General features: G+C 42.5%; 1 pseudogene; it reads left to right on the forward strand.

Annotated features, from left to right (window-relative positions):
* The window catches only part of LOC115553800 (uncharacterized), a 37,442-nt pseudogene that overhangs the window by 10,201 nt on the left and 5,900 nt on the right, over positions 1-21,341 (forward strand).

The raw sequence follows: 21,341 nt of genomic DNA on the forward strand, positions 1-21,341 counted from the left end.
TGTAGGTGAATTATGTTACGGTCACTACAAAGCTATAATTATATTATTTAGCGTGTAATGAGACAATCTATAGCCAAATTGTCGAAGATGCCCGAGAATCTTCGGGGATATCAGCATGGGAAATCGGCGAATCAGACCCATGAAGGGGGGGGGGGGGGGGGGGGGGGGACACGTTAGTTGAGGGGGGGGGACACGTTTGTTGAGGGGGGGGGAGACACGTTTGTAGGGGGGTCAACTGAGAACCCCAATTCCCAGAATCCCCCGCGGCTCCGGAACACGGCGTAGCTTATATTAATCTTTATTATCTGAATGGGAAATGCAGTTTTTAGGACAGATACACCATTAAACGCGTTTCTAATGACATTTCTAGCGAGAAATGTACATTTTCCTTACATAATCTTCAGTCAGTGAATGTGTATGATCTTTATTAATCTTTATTATCTGAATGGGAAATGCAATATTTTAGGACAGCTACACCATTAAACGCGTTTCTAATGACTTTTCTAGCGAGAAATGTACATTTTCCTTACATAATCTTCAGTCAGTGAATGTGTATGATCTTTATTAATCTTTATTATCTGAATGGGAAATGCAATATTTTAGGACCGATTCACCGTTAAACGTGTTTCTAATAACATTTCTAGCGAGAAATATACTTTTTACTTGCATAATCTTCAGTCAGTGATTGTGTCTGATCTTTAGTTTTATAGTTATTAGGATTTGATCGGCTCGCTCGCATGTTTCAACGACGTCAGGTTGCTTTCGCTAAACTAGCAGCTCACGTGCTTCCTGCGTTTGTGTTATTAAACTGTTACTTTATGTAACTTTTAATGATATCATCTTGTTAGAAACACGTATATCTGAGAGCCAACCCAGTCGCCAAAAGCATACGTTGACAGTGTAGCCTACTTTTCGTGAACACTGGATTACGTCGCATTTCAACATAAAATAGCGTGTTATACAGACACACGCACGCACACGCACAGACACACACACACACACACAAGCACACACAAGCACACACACGCACGCACAGACACACAGACACAGACACACACACACACACACACACACACGCACACGGTGCATTTCGCTGCTAAAACAACAACAAAAAAATATTCCCTCAAATATTATTACTTTCAAAACGTTGGCCAAAATGGCCAATAATATCATTTTTTATTTGGGATGCTTCTAGGACATTTTGGGTGGATTTTGAACGGTATGTGGGGGGTACGTTTTTTGCAGGAACTGGCAACCCTGCGCTGTTGCCCGAGATCTGGATCCACCCCGGCGTGGTGCCGTCTCCTTTTGACCTTCTGACCCCGGACTTCTGGGGGAATAGCTGAATCAATTCATTAGTCAATCAGAAGCATGTAAATATCTTCCCGGTGGCGTAAGAGGACGAACAAGGTGTCCTTCAACATCTACGCTTCCAGGAGATTGCAACGGTGCCACACATGAGCATTTTCGAACATGTTTAATGGTAGTAATTAGCTGTCGAAATTGGAGGCCTTAATCAATACTGAGCAGCTATTGATTTGCTTCCCGATAAAGATTTGTCACAAATGACATGTTATTTAGCATCTACACGTTGAGCTGAGTCCAATGACACCAAGAACGACACTCTAGCTAATGGTAACATGTGATTTACATGGTACACCTAGGTCTAGGACATGATCTCGGTGTAGCAAGAGGCCGAGCTTGATCTCATTGGACTCAGCTTAACGTGTAGATGCTAATTAACATGTAATTTGTCAAAAATCTCCATCGGGAAGCAAATCTATAGCTGGTCATTATTGATAAAGGCCTCCAAAATCGACAGCTAATTACTACCCCGAAACATATTCAAATATGATCATGTGTGATACTGTTGCAATCGTCTCGAAACGTAGATGTCAAAGGACACCTTGTTTGCTCTGTTGCACCACCGGGAAGATATTTTCATACTTCTAATGGATTGATTCATATTTTAAGGTTCTCGGAGTGAGACTTTAAGTGGCTGCAGCAGAAGTGTTGAGACGAAAGATGATATCAAGAGATTTATAGAATATTCCCATTCACATTATGATTCTTCGTCGTAACATCCGATCAAACATCCTTTACATTCACAGAGCGAAGATTATGAAAGTCCAGGCTCAGCAAGTGCTCCATCTCGTTGCACCTGCACCCAGCGGCTCGCTTGCAAGATTTTGGCCTGAAGTTCTTCCCAGACCAACACCCTAGCCATCCAACATGCATATCTGAGAATCAGGCCTCTCTTTAATAATGACAAAAAGTTATGAGAGAAACACACATTAACTTTTTGTTATCTCATAAGCGGCGTGGTGCCGGCTCCTTTTGACCTTTTGACCCCCGACTTCAAAAACGTGGCCACAGGCCAGCTGTGTCTACACACCTTTAGCCACAAATGTACACCTCCATCCCACAAAAAATGGGGACTAGAAACTAACCTCTGTCTTATGTACATTTACTGTACTGTTGGAGGTCACGCCCCTTTGCCGACCTTTTCGAGATAGCTAGGGATGCTTAAATGTTTACACACATTTCCCGGGGCCCCGTGTACGACATATCCGAGATTTGGAGTTCTAGCCCTTAGAGAAAAAAAGTTTTCTCAAATGGAGTGTCATTTGGACAAAGCCCCTCATTCTAGGGCCTAACTGGGACCTCCGCACCGAAACTTGGCCCGGTCGGACCCCGAGGGCAGGAAGGGGGGGCCCTTCCTGCCCGAGACTTGGCCCGGTCAGACCCCGAGGGCAGGCCCCCCCTTCCTGCCCTCGGGGTCCGACCGGGCCAAGTTTCGGTGTGGAGGTCCCAGTTAGGCCCTAGAATAAGGTATTACAATTTCAGGGCGGTAGGACCTTCCTATCTCAAAAACTGTTTTTCCACCACATTCTGAACCATTAGGTCTTGCAGGCTACACTTCTGAGGGGCTTTGTCCAAATGACACTCCATTTGAGAAAACTTTTTTTCTCTAAGGACTAGAACTCCAAATCTCGGATATGTCGTACACGGGGCCCCGGGAAATGTGTGTAAACATTTTAGCATCCCTAGCTATCTCGAAAAGGTCGGCAAAGGGGCGTGACCTCCAACAGTACAGTAAATGTACATAAGACAGAGGTTAGTTTCTAGTCCCCATTTTTTGTGGGATGGAGTTGTACATTTGTGGCTAAAGGTGTGTAGACACAGCTGGCCTGTGGCCACGTTTTTGAAGTCGGGGGTCAAAAGGTCAAAAGGAGCCGGCACCACGCCGCTTATGAGATAACAAAAAGTTAATGTGTGTTTCTCTCATAACTTTTTGTCATTATTAAAGAGAGGCCTGATTCTCAGATATGCATGTTGGATGGCTAGGGTGTTGGTCTGGGAAGAACTTCAGGCCAAAATCTTGCAAGCGAGCCGCTGGGTGCAGGTGCAACGAGATGGAGCACTTGCTGAGCCTGGACTTTCATAATCTTCGCTCTGTGAATGTAAAGGATGTTTGGTCGGATGTTACGACGAAGAATCATAATGTGAATGGGAATATTCTATAAATCTCTTGATATCATCTTTCGTCTCAACACTTCTGCTGCAGCCACTTAAAGTCTCACTCCGAGAACCTTAAAATATGAATCAATCCATTAGAAGTATGAAAATATCTTCCCGGTGGTGCAACAGAGCAAACAAGGTGTCCTTTGACATCTACGTTTCGAGACGATTGCAAGAGTGCCACACATGATCATATTTGAATATGTTTCGGGGTAGTAATTAGCTGTCGATTTTGGAGGCCTTTATCAATAATGACCAGCTATAGATTTGCTTCCCGATGGAGATTTTTGACAAATTACATGTTAATTAGCATCTACACGTTAAGTTGAGTCCAATGAGATCAAGCTCGGCCTCTTGCTACACCGAGATCATGTCCTAGACCTAGGTGTACCATGTAAATCTCATGTTACCATTAGCTAGAGTGTCGTTCTTGGTGTCATTGGACTCAGCTCAACGTGTAGATGCTAAATAACATGTCATTTGTGACAAATCTTTATCGGGAGGCAAATCAATAGCTGCTCAGTATTGATTAAGGCCTCCAATTTCGACAGCTAATTACTACCATTAAACATTTCCCCAGAAATAATTCCCCCAGAAGTCTGGGGTCAAAAGGTCAAAAGGAGACGGTACCACGCCGGGGTGGATCCAGATCTCGGGCAACAGCGCAGGGTTGCCAGGTCCTGCAAAAAACGTGCCCCCCACATACCGTTCAAAATCCACCCAAAATGTCCTAGAAGCATCCCAAATAAAAAATGATATTATTGGCCATTTTGGCCAACGTTTTGAAAGTAATAATATTTGAGGGAATATTTTTTTGTTGTTGTTTTAGCAGCGAAATGCGCCGTGTGCGTGTGTGTGTGTGTGTGTGTGTGTGTGTGTGTGTCTGTGTCTGTGTCTGTGTGTCTGTGCGTGCGTGTGTGTGCTTGTGTGTGCTTGTGTGTGTGTGTGTGTCTGTGCGTGTGCGTGCGTGTGTGTGTCTGTATAACACGCTATTTTATGTTGAAATGCGACGTAATCCAGTGTTCACGAAAAGTAGGCTACACTGTCAACGTATGCTTTTGGCGACTGGGTTGGCTCTCAGATATACGTGTTTCTAACAAGATGATATCATTAAAAGTTACATAAAGTAACAGTTTAATAACACAAACGCAGGAAGCACGTGAGCTGCTAGTTTAGCGAAAGCAACCTGACGTCGTTGAAACATGCATGCATAAAATATTGCATTTCCCATTCAGATAATAAAGATTAATAAAGATCATACACATTCACTGACTGAAGATTATGTAAGAAAAATGTACATTTCTCGCTAGAAAAGTCATTAGAAACGCGTTTAATGGTGTATCTGTCCTAAAATATTGCATTTCCCATTCAGATAATAAAGATTAATAAAGATCATACACATTCACTGACTGAAGATTATGTAAGGAAAATGTACATTTCTCGCTAGAAATGTCATTAGAAACGCGTTTAATGGTGTATCTGTCCTAAAATATTGCATTTCCCATTCAGATAATAAAGATTAATATAAGCTACGCCGTGTTCCGGAGCCGCGGGGGATTCTGGGAATTGGGGTTCTCAGTTGACCCCCCTACAAACGTGTCCCCCCCCCCCCCTCAACAAACGTGTCCCCCCCCCCCCCTCAACTAACGTGTCCCCCCCCTTCATGGGTCTGATTCGCCGATTTCCCATGCTGATATCCCCGAAGATTCTCGGGCATCTTCGACAATTTGGCTATAGATTGTCTCATTACACGCTCAATAATATAATTATAGCCTTGTAGTGACCGTAACATAATTCACCTACAGTATTTCGTTATGTGTTGTTCTTTCAATTGTGTTGTTGTTTACTGCATGTCATTTACGTTCTTGGTGGTTCAGGGATCGCGGTCCCTAAGGAGTACGTGCGTATCATGACGTCACAGACCATGCTGGATTTGTTTACCTTCAGCACGCTTTGTTTTCCGGTTTTCTTTTTTACAAAATAAACGAGTCACACGGCTGTGTGCTCAACGTGCGAAGTTGTGTTCTTAACTTATTGCAATTTCCACAGCCTAATTATATATATAGGTTTTGGCATAAACATAACTAGGGTGCACTGTACTATCTGCGCACACCCTTTCTGAAGCCTCTCTCTCTCTCTCTCTCTCTCTCTCTCTCTGTCCCTCCCGCTCTCTCTTTCTCTCTCTCTCGTACCGTTTTGTGGAGCACGTTAATTGTCTTAGAACACTCCCATTCAGAATGCATTGGTTTACATTTCGTTTTGTGTAACACGCAAAAAGTCGGACTATCGTGCTCGGGAACACGCTTCAATAGATTTACGTTCGTGCGCAGGAACACGCAATTGCGTGATACCGGGTTGGTCATTTACTTGCATTGGGGCAAATTCCGTGGCCACATCACGGACGATTTAAGTGATTCCGTGAGACCAACACGGACTGTGAGTTAAGCGCCCGTGGTCGACTCGCTCGTTGAAACGGGGATCCGTGTGTGAGCCACGGAATAACATTATCATTTACTTGCATTGGAGTCAATTCCGTAGCCACATCACGGACCATTTAAGTGATTCCGTGAGACCACCACGGACTGTGAGTTAAGCGCCCGTGGTCGACTCGCTCGTTGAAACGGGGATCCGTGTGTGAGCCACGGAATAACAGTGTCATTTACATGCATTGGAGCAAATTCCGTGGCCACATCACGGACGATTTAAGTGATTCCGTGAGACCAACACGGACTGTGAGTTAAGCACCCGTGGTCGACTCGCTCGTTGAAACGGGGATCCGTGTGTGAGCCACGGAATAACAGTGACAATTACTTGCATTGGAGCCAATTCCGTAGCCACATCACGGACAATTTAAGTGATTCCGTCAGACCAGCGCGGATTTTGAGTCATGCCCCCGCCGTGGTCAACTTTGGCACACACACAGATTGAAACGGGAATCTGTGTGTGTGTGCAACGGAATATCAGTGTCATTTACTTGCATTGGAGCAACTTCCGTGGACACATCAAGGACAATTTAAGTGTTTCAGTGAGACCACCACGGGTTTTGAATTAATCCCCGTGGACGACTCGCTCGTTGAAACGGGGATCCGTGTGTGAGCCACGGAACATCAGTGTCATTAACTTGCATTGGAGCGAATTCCGTGGCCACATCACGGAAATCGGCGTGTTTCCGTGATGTGGCTACGGATTTCGAGTTAAGCGTCCGTAGACATTACACGGATTCCTGTGAGACCAGGTTGGTTGGTTCAGAGGGTTACAGCATGTTGGGTAAGGGAGAGGATTGAGAGGATTCTGGATGTGATAAGTTTAATGTAAAGGACACAGAGGTGATAAATCAATGGAGAGCCCAGTATCAAAGTATTAGAACTACATGGTAATCACAGGTTTTAAGGGTAATTATCTAGACTCCATAAAATGAACAATTAGCTTTTAATGTTGTCAATAACATGCACACCGCTCGTCCACAGAAGTCCAGGGGGCTACCAGCGCTGGGGATTCTTATTAGAAGAATTCAGGGTAAACACAGTTGCACTCCTCAAAAGAGGAGCTCAGCTTACCCAAACCTTGGACTCCGCAGTGGATAGGTGGATGTTGTTTTGGTGTTTGGACCTGACGAGGTCTAGGTGCCAAGATAACAACACAAATAAAATATTTCCTAAGGAATTACGATAATAACGGACATTTATTAAAAGTGGTCGTACAATCTAGAAATAATAACCAAATACTTAAAAATTAGACTAAATGAGTACGTTAAAATATTATACAAGTTTATGAATTCATGTTATCCACAATGACAAATGTCATTTAAAATTAAATAAGTAAAATATAATAAAAAAAGGGTGTGTGTTTGAGCCTGCTCTCGTTTGTGTGTTAGGGCCACAGAGGCAGGGGAGAATGCTCTCCTACTTAGTGTGATGGAATACACGAAGGGCTACCAAAAGCTTACTTCAGACAAAACATGCAAACAATAGGTATAATATAATAAGATTAGATCGCCCAATTTAAATAGTGAGTATAGGACAATCGGGTGGAATAATAAAGGGAATTATGATTATGAGTAACGGTTAACACAGAAGTGAATCGCCTAATATTGAAAATGCAAGTTTTAATATTGTGATTTTTTGTTTTATTTTCACATCTCCTTAGTTAAGGACCATAGGTGGATTAACGCTACATCTGCTGGGAAGGGATCCTACATGCTAGGTCTCAATTTACATTCAGAAGTGGTGGGTTTACCTTTCAAATGCCATGACTGCTGCTGCAACACTTTTGTAGAATATTAACATTTGATAATATGATACTTTTAGCTCTGATGAATTACCTTTAGATTCACCCCATCATATATCCCCCGCACACACAGGGTCAAATTTTAGTTGTTGTTGTAGCTGCTCTGGTGTGTCCATTACAGCCTTGGCTGCATGGGCAATTGTGATTGAAGACTCTGTCTCCATCCCTCCACTTTGTGGTCAAAACCACCTTATGGGTGGGGATTGATTGTATCCCAGGCACGGCATCCTGCACTAAGCCAGTATGGAAGGCTGGTTAGCCAACGACGGGTAAGATCCCACCTTGAAGACCGGGACAACCTAAAACAGGCACAGTCACGATTACTTGGCAGTCACTGTGAGCACTGGCTCACTTGATGATGAAGTGACAAACTGCAACCATCATAGGAAGAGCCGTAGGGTGAAAGGTGGAGGGGGAACAGGAGTCAGATATGGCAGCCCCAGCAGCAGAGGTGGTGGTATTGGGACAGGGCATGTTGCGTTTTATTTGACAGTTGAGGCATGAAGGCCTGCTGACCCATGAAATCTTTTCGGTTTAGTGCATGACTTGGTAACGGCGTGGTTTCAGGGCGGCTGATGGTAAAACCCACCAATATCAACCTTTGGTTTTGGATATACTGGCTTCGATTTCCCTTCCCAATAGATTGGTGTTAGTTTACGGATGGTTAAGGTTAGGAGTTCCAACGTTGGTTCCACCAACGGCATTGTTAGGTTGGCTTATCATTTAAGTGCGCATGGTTTTGACCATTGCGCAAGGGGGGAGGTGTTGAGGAGTGTTGAGGAGAATTAGAAAACAAGGTTTTTTCTTCACCATAATTACAAACAATAATTGATAAACCAACTAAATGAGTATAAATTATGTGCAAAAAACAATGTAAGAAAAATAATCACTGCTACATTGGGACACATTCCCACACCTGAAGGACCATTTTGACATTTGGGCATGAACTATGTTGACATGTTGTGCATGTTAGTTATCCTTGACAGGTTCAGCAGATGGGTAGAAGCAGTCCCATCAAAAGACCAAAGTACAGCTACAGTATTCAAGTTTCTGACTAGAGAAGTCATGCCAAGGTTTGAAATTCAATCAGAGATAAGTTCAGACAATGGGCCAGCGTATATTCAGCAAACACTTATTCAAGCACTAAATAGAATTGGTTAGATGCAATTATTACACACACACACACACACACACACACACACACACACACACACACACACACACACACACACACACACACACACACACACACACACACACACACACACACACACCCATCTATACACACATAAAACATTTAAGAAGGAATGCAACTGAGGCATTATCAATTATAATACAAACATATTTAAAACACATACAAATTTCGGGTCCAATGTTTCCAGAAGCAAGGTGAGTACCTTGTATCTCTCTGAGAGATATCAATTAGACATCAATCAATATCTATAGCAATACTGAGTTATCACATACAAGCTAATAGAATGACACAGCTAACTTTGCACATAATGCTTACGGTTAGATTCATGCTTTCACTTACATTTCAAGGGCCCCATAAGGGACTTCCATCAGAACAATTAAAAATAGAATCAAAGGAAATATGTTTTTGAACAACTAACTGCTGTACATGAGTTTGTATTTCTACATTAGAAACGCAAAGTTCCAGAGCCATATGCAGACACACCCGGAGCCTACAAACTACCTCCGCCAAGCAAGGAGTAACAGCCACATGATGCAATTAAATAGTGGCAGGGGTTTGAATGAATTCTGTTTTTGTGTTCAACCATTCACAAAAAATATTGATTGTATAATCTATATAAAATCAGCAACGTTTTGTCAAATTTGCCATGGTTACAGCAGAAGGACTATCAGAACAATTAGATGCCATCTCCTGAATGATCTATCAAATTAAGCTAGTCTTGGTTATGCATTGGCAGAGCCTAGGGGGGTGTGTGGGATGATAGGGGCGACATGTTGTGCGTTTATCCCCAACAACACAGCTCTGGATGGGTCGGTGGCCAGGGCGCTGGAAGGATTATAGTGCCTCAGATTAGAGTTGGCAGAGAACTCCGGAATCAATAACCCCTTCTCAGGACGGATGGAGAGCCTGTGAGCAGTGAGTGCTAAAGGAGCACCAGGTGTCATCCAAGAGTACATGGAGATCCAGTTGAACCTGGAGGCACAAAAGAGGATCCAAAGGAGGCCCGACCCGGTCCTACTGGACGGTTGGGAAAATATGCCCTTGCCAAGGAGGGACGAACATTGGACTGTGATATATCAAACACCAGGTGGAGGCTCACGTGATGTGCTAGTAACCTCTCAATGTGAGCCGGCCTCGTGATCTACAAGGCTTGATTTCAGCCGACAGGAGCAACATCTATGACTCTGTCCAAAACCCCCCACGTGTATCCTGCGCAACGACATCATCACCTGAGCCGTTCAGTGCAAACCTACAGACAATCTCAAAATTTCAAATGCTGAAATGTCCATGTTTGGGTACATTATCACGATGCATATTTTTAAAATTATTAATCTTTAGTTTACTATTATGTCACATATTTTGGAGAATGATGATTTTCAATGCATGCTGAAAACATATTGTTATGATTTTTATGATTTTTATGAGGGTATTTTAGGTACACATTTGATTTGGTTGTATTCTAAGTGTGGAAACATTGTGGTGTTATGTTTAGATAGGTTTTTTGATCTTTTTATGAATACTTTGCGGGACTCAAGAATATTGGACATAATACACCACATTTGGCAATCTTTTTCATCGCCAGGTTGCGATCCCTGGATGCAGGTTGAAATTCCTGCTTTAGATTAGCGATGTTTTTTCTAGGTAGCCAGATGTGGTGCTATTCTGATCCACTTGCCAGCACATGATCTCATAGACTAATTAATAGATAAAGGGGACATGGGGAAATTTAAGTAATAGAGATGTTATTATTGTTTTCTTTTATTGAGGCTTTGGCAAGCCTCAAAGGGGGGATATGTGGTAGAAATTAACCTTACATTCTATGTTAAACTATGATTATTATTAGGCCTACATATCATACATACTTTAATGGTGGAGAAGAGCTGATCACCTCTAACCTAGATGTTGTGTGCTGTGTGACACCAGTGAGTGGGTCCAGGATATTCTCACCTGATGGGCCATGTGATACATCAGTCAGAGAGTCCAGTCTACTCCCATATTGATGTACTCTCTGAAGACAATGCTTACATTCACACCTGTGCATCATCTCTGTTTGTATAAGGATAATATATGTTCTAAGGTCACATTGGGATTCAGAAGACATAGGAGTATGCTGACATCCACACAGTATGACCCTGATGGGAAATTCTATATTTGATGAAAGTCCAACTTTGTATTGTGTAAGAATTGGGGATATAAGGAGCTGTCCGGGATTCATTCGGTAGTGTGTATTCGCGAATACCATTCAGCTTTGTTGTCTCTCGTTTGCGGGTGGCAATAAACTCTCCATCTATACTTGACCTGGACTCCCCGATTCCTCTTGCTTTTTAGCTAGTTGAAGTGAATTAGATAAGTTATTATTAATTCTACAACAACAGGTATGGATACAGGATTGTGTCAGAAAAGTTTAAGCAGTTTGTAGAATTTCTAATGACAGAGATAGCCTAATGAGTGTAGTGGTTAGCACCTTGTGACATAATTTTATGACATTTCTGTAACAGTATTTGTTTTCTATGGTTGGAATAAGGATGGATTTATAAGAATAGAACAAACAGTCATCTCATTCATTATGTTGTGTTGGTCAGTTTTACTTTTACAGTTAAGATTTCGATTCAGTGGCAAAAACAAAGAATATAAACCTTCTAATCAAATTAGTACATGGCAGGACATTGAAGTGAATTATTTTCCATCTGATAGCTTTACCTTATGACAACATTAGTTCACTGGCCAAACCTAGGCCCATAGTTGCACACAGGGAGGGAGTTAGGGGGGAGAAGGGCGCTCTCACGCACGTGCGCACATACACACACAGGCACACAGTAATGGGTCTGTCTGCTTGGATAAAAGTAGGCTATTTGCTAAGCAATCACACAATTTTGCATAGTGTAAAATTAGGGACAGCTGACGTTTATTCCTTTTATTCAATGTATCACTTTCAGCTTATCTAACAAACTGCCCCAGTGACTGTTCTTGACCTAATCCCTGGTCCTATCCAAAAAAACAAAAAAAAGGTTTTTGCCACAAGTGAAAGAAATGTGACCTGTATCAATAAAACCAAACCAAATGAACAGTTCTTGATACAAATTACATTTCATTATAGCAGCGGAAATTGAGAGAGGTCTGGAGTCCTTGCACAGGACCAGGGAGCAAGTCAGGCAGGTCTACGCTGATTTAAATCCAGATGTGGCAGAGTTGCTGAGGGAGGATGAAGATGCAATAATCAACATCAGTGTATCTTTTGATGGCACCAGGCAGAAAAGGGGCTTCACCTCACACTATGGCATAGGGGTGTGCATCGACATTTTCACTGGTCTAGTGATAGACTTTGAGGTCCTATCCTCATATTGCCACGGATGTGCCCTCAAAGAAACTGCCAGGCATGAGGGAAAGATTACAGAGGAGGAGATTGAGAGCTGGAGGGAAAAGCACGACTGTGCAAAGAACTTTCAGGGCTCTAGCAAGGCTATGGAGCAGGAGGCAGCGAAGAGGATGTGGGCCAGGTCCATAATTCGTCACCAGTTGAGGTACACCCAGATGCTGTCAGATGGGGATAGCGCAGCATTCAGGGGGGTGGTGTCCCTCAACCCATACCCAGAGCATGAGGTTGACAAGTTGGAATGCATAAACCACGCTCATAAGCGCATGGGCACAGCCCTTAGAAAATTAAGTGGTGAACGCAAATTGGGGGGGAAGGGTCTGGGAAAATTAACGGCCAAAAAATGTAAAACTCTACAGAATTATTACAGGGGGGGCAATTTTAAACAACCAGGGATCCATTGACAGCACAGTGTTTCCCGCAGGATTCTTTTTCAGCAGCGGTGGTGTGGTCCCCGAACCCTCTAGGGGGGTCCGGGGGCATGCTCCCCCGGCCTAAAATTTTTTGTACCCTTTACATTGGAATGCATGAATCTGGTGCACTTTGAGAGGAGAATATGCACTTAAATCCTATTCAAACAGTCCTGTGTATTACTGTAGATGGGATTATTGGTGTTGTAACTTTGCCTTTTGTGTCTTCATTTACAGATTTTTATATTTTTGTATAGTAATATTTAAACAAAAAATGCCACAAAGCAAATATAATCAGGTCCAAGAACTGGCTAAACAGCTGCCCTTCCTTATCAGTGTATCTGATAAAGACAGATGACAAAATCAATTCAAACGTGTCACCTTTTACATATATTTAATTAAATAATTTGTACTTTTATCGAACAAACTTGCCTAACATGCAGATCAAGTTGACAATTTATGGCAACAGAAGAAGACAACAAAAGAAGACAACAGACGGAGAACTGTGTAGTTTTTGCTCATCCACAAAGGCTACATCCAGCCTGGGAGCATTTAATTCTCCTGGGCTTTTTAAAGAAGAGCTCCAGTGCTCTTCTGTAGGGGAATTTGGTGGTGGGGGGGCCATTGATGCTGACTCTCAAACAAGTCGCCAGATGCTCTCCCTGTAGCCTGTTTCTCAGGTCAGTCTTCACCTACAATACAACAAATAGTAAACCATTGGTGGGTGGAAGTTAGGCAATAACTAAATCATTGTTAATAATAATAATAATCTGGTGTATTACCCTGTTCAGTGTTGAAAAGTCACGCTCACAGTTGACACTTGAGATTGGAATTGTGAGACCAATGGCAGCCAGTTTATTGAGTCCAGGATAAAGCTGACCCCACTCGTCAATCTGTGACGCCAGTCGCGTCATTATCTGCTGCTGGTCCATGCCCTGAAACAAAATGAGCATTAATTAAGCTACAAAACCTGTCAAACCTATTGACAATTTTTTATGTTCATACCTGAAATGCTCCTATCAGGATATGTTGCCTGAAAGAGGTCCACTCTTGGATCACCTGGTCTCCTGTCAGAAATTTATTTGACAGGAGTTTTAGATTCCTCACACAGACAGCCTCGTCCTCCTTGGCAGCCTGAGGCCCAAGAACATGGAATGCTCCTAGCAGGTCTAGACTCCCAAAACGCCTCTCCAAACTCTCAACAAGCGCATCGAGATAAGGTTCCATCACCTAAACATAATAATAAAATAAAAACATATTGGTTTGTTTTTCTTAATATAGAGCTTTTAATAGCAATTGCAAGACTTGTTGTACCTGATTTTTAAATCTGACCCAGAGTTGCTCTCAGCTGTGCTCCTCTAAGGAGCCTCTGTGTCTCCGGTTCCTCTCCTCCTGATGGACTACACCAAAACTTGATAACCCTGTAGGGTTATCAAGGTCTTGGTGTAGCCGTGAGAGAAATGATCCAGGAGGCTGATGGTCTCCCGCATCCCTTATAGTTCTCAAAATGGCAATCGTCACAGGAACCTAATTGAACAGGGATTATACATTTATTGTAAAAGCAGCCGAAAGTAAGAGCCTCTAGCATTTCAAATAAAATCTCACCTGGTGTTTCAAAGCCAGAAAATTTACATTTTCCTTCTGGAACAATTTGGAAAGGCAGGCCAGGTGAGGGAGTACATCTGCCTGCAGGTAGACTGCAGCCACAAATCTATATGTTGCCAGGAAGGAGTATAGCCCCTTGGCTAGTGGGCAACGGTTGACTGCTGACTCTTCCGCTAAGGCAGACAGAACTTCACCAAGGTTGCGTTGCAGGCTCATTATGGCAGAGTGCTGTGACAGCCAACGTGTGTCCTTCACCTCCTGAAAAATATTATTTTTTCATGAGATGAAAGCATAAAACCCATTTTTTGTTTTTTTGCTTTTCTTTCTGCATAACTTGCCTTCACTTTTAGGTCTGCCAGGCCCAGGGTCTTTGCTGCTGCTTTCAGAACAGATGTTCTGTTCGCACTGTTGCGAAAATAGAGGTGGAGCTGCTGCAGGTGGTCCCTGAAGGTTCCCATGTAAGGCACATTTGAGGAGGCATCCTTACAGGACAGGGCAAGCCGATGTGCCGCACAGGCAACAGACACCAGCCAGGGGAAGCTGTCCTGAAGCTGCTTGGCCACTCCATTTTGTCTCCCTGCATCAAGTCGAAACCATTAACTTTGTAAAATGTAATTTTTTGGGATAATTGTATACTAATGAATCAGCTCAATATGCATAAAAGTCATGACAGCAGCTCCATCTGTACCTAACCCATACAATTTTGATGTAGGAATGTCCTTTTTTCTCAGAACATCCCTGATGGCTGCAACAACTGTGTTAGCTTTGCCATCAGGGATACTGATCAGGTCCAAGAACTGGCTAAACAGCTGCCCTTCCTTATCAGTGTATCTGATAAAGACAGATGACAAAATCAATTCAAACGTGTCACCTTTTACATATATTTAATTAAATAATTTGTACTTTTATCAAACAAACTTGCCTAACATGCAGATCAAGTTGACGATTTATGGCGACATCTGTGGTTTCATCCACCTCCAATCCGATGGCCACAGATGCTCGGATCTCCTCCAGAATAGGCTCTTCCACCACAGTGTTGATTATTTCTAGCATCTCATCAATGATTCGATGGCTTGTATAATTTGCATATTTCCCAATCTGAAGAAGATAAAAATGAAACAGATATGGTTAATGTTGAATGAAAGAAAAAATATATACTAAAAGTATGGCATTTACCTTTAGCTTTTTGAAGTAATCACACCCCAGTAGCTCTGCGAGTTCAAGGAGAGCAGGGTAATTTGTGTGGTGTGCCTGCTCCCTCTTTGTGAGGTGATAGAGGCACTTAAAACCTCCAATCACAGCCTCATGCTCCATCACCATCATCGGTTCGAGGGCAACCAAAACTGAGCTTGATCCTATGGAAACAAAACATAAAAATAAAAAAAATAGATAAAAATACAGCTTATATGCAAGTATGCTGGTTACCTGTTTTGGTCTATTTACAGACCATATATGCAAAATGTTACCTTGCATCAATGCAGAGTGAGATTTCTCACTGTCCTGGTGATGTTGGGTTGAACGGTGTTTGTCCAGGTAGTCAACACGATAAAGTTCACACCCATTTTCAATAAATGGTCTCTTGGCCACACCTCTTTTGGGTGCTTTCTTGTGTTGACGACACAAGCGACAAAACATTCCTGCAAGTAACAAGACTTTAAATATTTCATTTTTTTCCAAAATGAATATGGTTGCTCACTAAGGTAATTTATAATGTTAAATACTCACCATGACCATGGATGTAGTACAACCAAGGCTTGAACCTGGGGATATCAACCTAGTTAGGGTCCCACCCAGACAGCCTGTGGCGGGTTTTAGATTGTGCTGCGGATGCCCCTTGCTCCTCTCGTTCTTCTCCTTGCTCCTCTCCCTGCTCCTCTCCTTGCTTCTCTCCTTGTTCTTCTCCTTGCTCCTCTCCCTGCTCCTCTCCTTGTCCCTCTCCTTGTTCAGGATCTACCACTGCACCCTCTCTCTCTTGTTCTCCTTGCTTCTCTCTCACTTCTCTTTCCTCCCTTACTTGGTCTACCTGTATTTTATAAACTTGAGCACTTAAACAACAAGTATATGCTAGAACATCTTATTTGATTCCTTCAAATTACCCTATATACTGTACATGTATTTGTAATGTTCAAATAATATCACCTTGCATTCAAATCCAAAATACAATTCTCATTAGCTTGAAAGTTTGCTTCCCTGATTTGCTTTACTAACCTCAGCTCCTCCATTGTCCCCGTCTGCCTTTCTTTTTCTAATCACCCAGCTTTTAAGACTCATCTGCAAATGTAATATATATTATTTAACTATGTTACATATATACATTGTGCACAGTGCATCCCTTAAGAGCTTGTACCAGCCTTTTAACCTCTGAGCCCTAAGCCATTTTTGAGATGTTTTGGTTCGCCTGGATTTATTCTCTTATTAAGATTTCATTCATCACCCTTATAATGCATAGCTGTCAAGCTATCACTTATTTGGGTCACAACCTGGACTATCAGAATATGTGTGCTGCAGTGATGTCGTTTGAATGTAGGCAATTATAAATTAGACAGTAAAAAAAGAAAAGCAAATAATATCTCACAATTATTTATTGATATGACACAAAAAAGGCAAATTGATTAAGCTTGTTATTGCTTAAAACACTTCTTCTTAGTCTTGGGAGTCAAAAAGTGATGAGAAAATTATAAAATAAATATAAGTTATACATAATAGAAACTATTCATGATCTTTTAAGAAGTCCTTAGGTTTTTTCCCTGCATTTATGCTAATGACCACATGCTTACAGGCGATTAGCATAAATCCCTAACTAAAATACGCGATGAAAACAGATTTTATATGGCAATAAAGAACAACATCGGATCTAACAGTATGGATTCATTTTTCAAAGTTCCCGAAAATACCTAGGCTATAAATTCCTGACTGGATATAAGCTCCTGTAAAGGCTATGAGTGATCCCAAAAAGAGCGACAACACCCACACACACACATAGGCCTACACGCACACACACAATACTATAGAGGAAAAACGGCACGGAGGTTGCGGTTTATAGATACAATAAAATGATTGGGCTCAGAGGGTTTTTAACACTGGTGGTCATGTAGCGACACATTTTAGCAACTTACTTTCTCTCTCTCTCTCTCTGTCTGTCTGTCTGTTTGTCTGTCTGTCTGTCTGTCTGTCTCTCTCTCTCTGTCTGTCTCTCTCTTTCCTTCTTTTTTCGATCTTCCGCTTCACTCGCTACTGCTGGAATCAATGTAACTTTGCAACCGTGTAGGGTAGCCTTTTCTTTGATGTTGGTTACGTGACGATGTGCCGCGTGCTGCGCAATTGACGTTACGCGCTGTATATTTTCTAAAAGGAGCTACGTAAAAAAAAAAAAAAAAATTAGGAGAAGGATTTTTATTGCAGCGGCGGAGAAAATCCAGCAGCGGCGGCGTGCCGCTGCTGTGTGAACGTTGGGGAAACACTGCAGCATGAAAAACGAAATATGGGCTGGTCTCCTCCACGTCATGTCCACTGATGAGGTCCCATTGCACAATAGGTGCAACCCATCCTGGTGTTGGCACAGGAGAGCTGAGGAAAATGGGGAAACACCTGAGAGCCACAGTACCCATGCAGGGAACTTTTTGTCCAAGGATGTGGGCCAGAAGCTTCTCCCCGTGTACCACCGCATGTCGAGCGACAGCCTGCTGCAGCGCATGCAGCATGGTGGCACTCAAAATGCAAATGAGTGCCTCACCTCCGTCATATGGGCTCGCTGTCCCAAAACAGTGTTTGTTGGGAGGAGTAGAGTGGAGGCAGCAGCAAGCATGGCCATCTCAACTTTTAATGAGGGGGCCTCTGCCATGCTTGCTGTGATGGAAAAGCTATGGCTTGAAAGCACTGTTGTCACCATCACCACAATTAAGGAAACCGACATGTTGAGAATTGCTAAAGCTGACACCATACAATCAGAGAGTGTTAAACGTCGTAGAAAGACTCTTAGCACAGCTAAAAAGGTAGTTAGGCACCAACAAGAGAGGGGTGAGGGGCCAACATACGGTGCAGGCATGGACAGCTAGGCTGTTAACACTAGGGTGGCTGTTTTTTGTACATTTTGTGTAAAGTGTTGTTGCATTTCTGGTTGCAGAGTTGCCGTTCTGGTGGAAAATCTGTGTGTGTGTGTGGTTGTCTACAGTTGGTAGACCTGTTTTGTTAATAAATTATCAATTTTCATGTACTTGGGATGTTGCATATTGTTATTACTATGGGCCTGACTAGTTGTTTTGCTTGCAAGGAATGCTTTTCTAATAGAAATGTGTGGAATTTTACAATGTAAATCTTTAAATGCGATTTTCTCAAAATTAGTTTTTTCTCATACTCCAAGGAAAAAATCTCCACTTCAGTTCAACCTATATACACCAAACTTTCCAGTCTTGTACCCAACTATATTATGAAGACATTTACAGAGGGATTTGTAAATATGTTATTCCTAGCCTGAATTTTATAACATTATGTCCTCAAAAACATGGCGAAAATCGATTTTTTTAAGGCTATTGACAGTATTTTCTGATTTAAAGGAAAACAAAAGTAGATATCCATAAATCCCTCTGTAATTTTTTCCCATCTAATATTGTCAACAGAAGGGAAAAGGAATTTTTAACCTGGCTTAATCCCATGATCAATTTTCTTTCAAACATTATGCAAATGAGCGCATATTTAATGAGATAATACCTAATTTGCATATTCAAACATCAAAATACAAAAAAAAATGTATACATTTTTTTCTCATCTAAACATGAGTAATCAACTGAGAAAGTTTCATGGTGATACCTATTATTTAAGATTTTTACCCTATTCACCTGTGTCTCGCCTTAAGGTGTGTAGACACAGCTGGCCTGTGGCCACGTTTTTGAAGTCTGGGGTCAAAAGGTCAAAAGGAGCCGGCACCACGCCGCTTATGAGACAAAAGTTAATGTGTATTTCTCTCATAACTTTTTGTCATTATTAAAGAGAGGCCTGATTCTCAGATATGCAGGTTGGATGGCTACGGTGTAGGTCTGGGAAGAACTTCAGGTCAAAATCTTGCAAGCGAGCCGCTGGGTGCAGGTGCAACGAGATGGAGCACTTGCTGAATCATTTCCTGTAGGGCTGGAGCCACAGGTTGAAGCGTATGCGTCCTTTGAGACCCCCTTTGATATATAAGAGACCTCAAAGTACAGCTTACTTAAATGTTGTCGACCTGCAGTCACCTATTGCATCACTTCCTTTAGGGCTTCGGCCTCCTAATTGATCATTGTAGTATAATTGAATGCCCTCTTTCATATATATGATACCTCCACCACTGGGACGTGGCAACAATTCTCCAAATCCATATGGGGAGGAGGGGGATGCTTGTGGACAGTAGGGGTTTACCCTAGACATAAATAGGAAGTAAAATCAGGAGAAGGAATGACCTCTCACAAATATTTATTGAATTAATAAATTGTTTAAAATAACCCTCCCTCGTTAAATCATTGAGCTTGGTGTTTTGCTTTCAAAAATTAGTTACAGAAGAAGTCTAAACTGCAGAAAATAAACACATCCTAGCTGCCTCTTAAGGATACCTTGGAATATCTTTCTATTTTTCAACCATCGGACCCTAGTTTACGACAAAAACAACCCAATTGACGGCAGCTCCTTTGCCGCGTGGTTTTTAGAGCCACGAGTATTAGAGGGGGCGGTCGATAGCAACCACCATAGCAACCATGACGGTCAAGTGACTGGATTCAGCCCCGTTGAAAAAAATAGAATACCTCCCTACACACTCAGTAGTAGATTAATGATATTTAAATTATTATGACCATGAAGTCTTTATTTGCATGGGTTTACATTTCGTTGTGTAGCATGGAAAAATCGGAGAAACACTCCCATTCAGAATGCATTGGTTTACACTTCGTTCTTTGGAGCACGGTTATTTTTATTTATTTATTTATTTTCCGTTTTTGAGGAGTAGAGGATTTTTCTGCAATAATCCAAAATCCAATGGAAAACCTGTTGGCTTTTTGTCAAGGGAACCGAGGGCGACGCTCACTTCCGGGTTTGCCAACATACGTCATCCCTCTCCACCACTCTATACTTTAAAAACACATGTTCAAGTTGAATGATAATGCATGAATTTATTCTTTATTCTGCAATAGTAACACGGTAAATAAATGGCAAAAATAGGCTGAGAACGAATTCGTATTTACGATATTGTAGCGACCCTGGGACAGTTAAATAGTTTGTGTGTTATGTGTTGCATTGTATTTCGTTGTCCGTTATGCCAGTTGTTCTGTGTGCATATATTGCAATGTTCTTCTTGTCAATCAGTGTGGGGGGGAATCATTAGGTCAGCTGGGGGAGGGCCTTGGAAGAACACGAGGGTGGGGGCCTGCACGTGAGTGAGACCGTGTTGGGGGTTGCCGGAGAAGCCCCTGACTGCAGCCCGCAGACGGAGCCCACATGGAGGGGGCGGGCACTCAGTCCACATGGAGGGGGCCGGCCCTCCGCCCACATGGAGGGGGCCGGCCCTCTGCCCACATGGAGGGGGCCGGCCCTCCGCCCACATGGAGGGGGCCGGCCCTCCGCCCACATGGAGGGGGCGGGCACTCAGTCCACATGGAGGGGGCGGGCACTCAGTTCACATTGAGGAGGACTGGTCAGCATCAACAGCATTTCTGATCCCGTTAGCTGAAATTTACCAGAAATTACTAGAAATTAGAGTGTGCCCGCCCGAGCGAGTGATGGCTAAAACATGCAAGTAAGTGAGACTGTCAAAATGCTTAATATATTTAGTAATATTCATGCAATTGTGTATTATGTCTTGTTAACTACTTAATCGTCAATTCCCGCCGGCGGGAAAGTTTTAGTTACACCTAGCATGTTCCCCCCAACATGCTAGGTCAATTTTCAGCATCATAAGGTTGAGTGATATAGTCATGTCATACACCGTTGG

Source organism: Gadus morhua, chromosome 11 (genome assembly GCF_902167405.1).
Source record: "Gadus morhua chromosome 11, gadMor3.0, whole genome shotgun sequence".
Classification (NCBI taxonomy): domain Eukaryota; kingdom Metazoa; phylum Chordata; class Actinopteri; order Gadiformes; family Gadidae; genus Gadus; species Gadus morhua.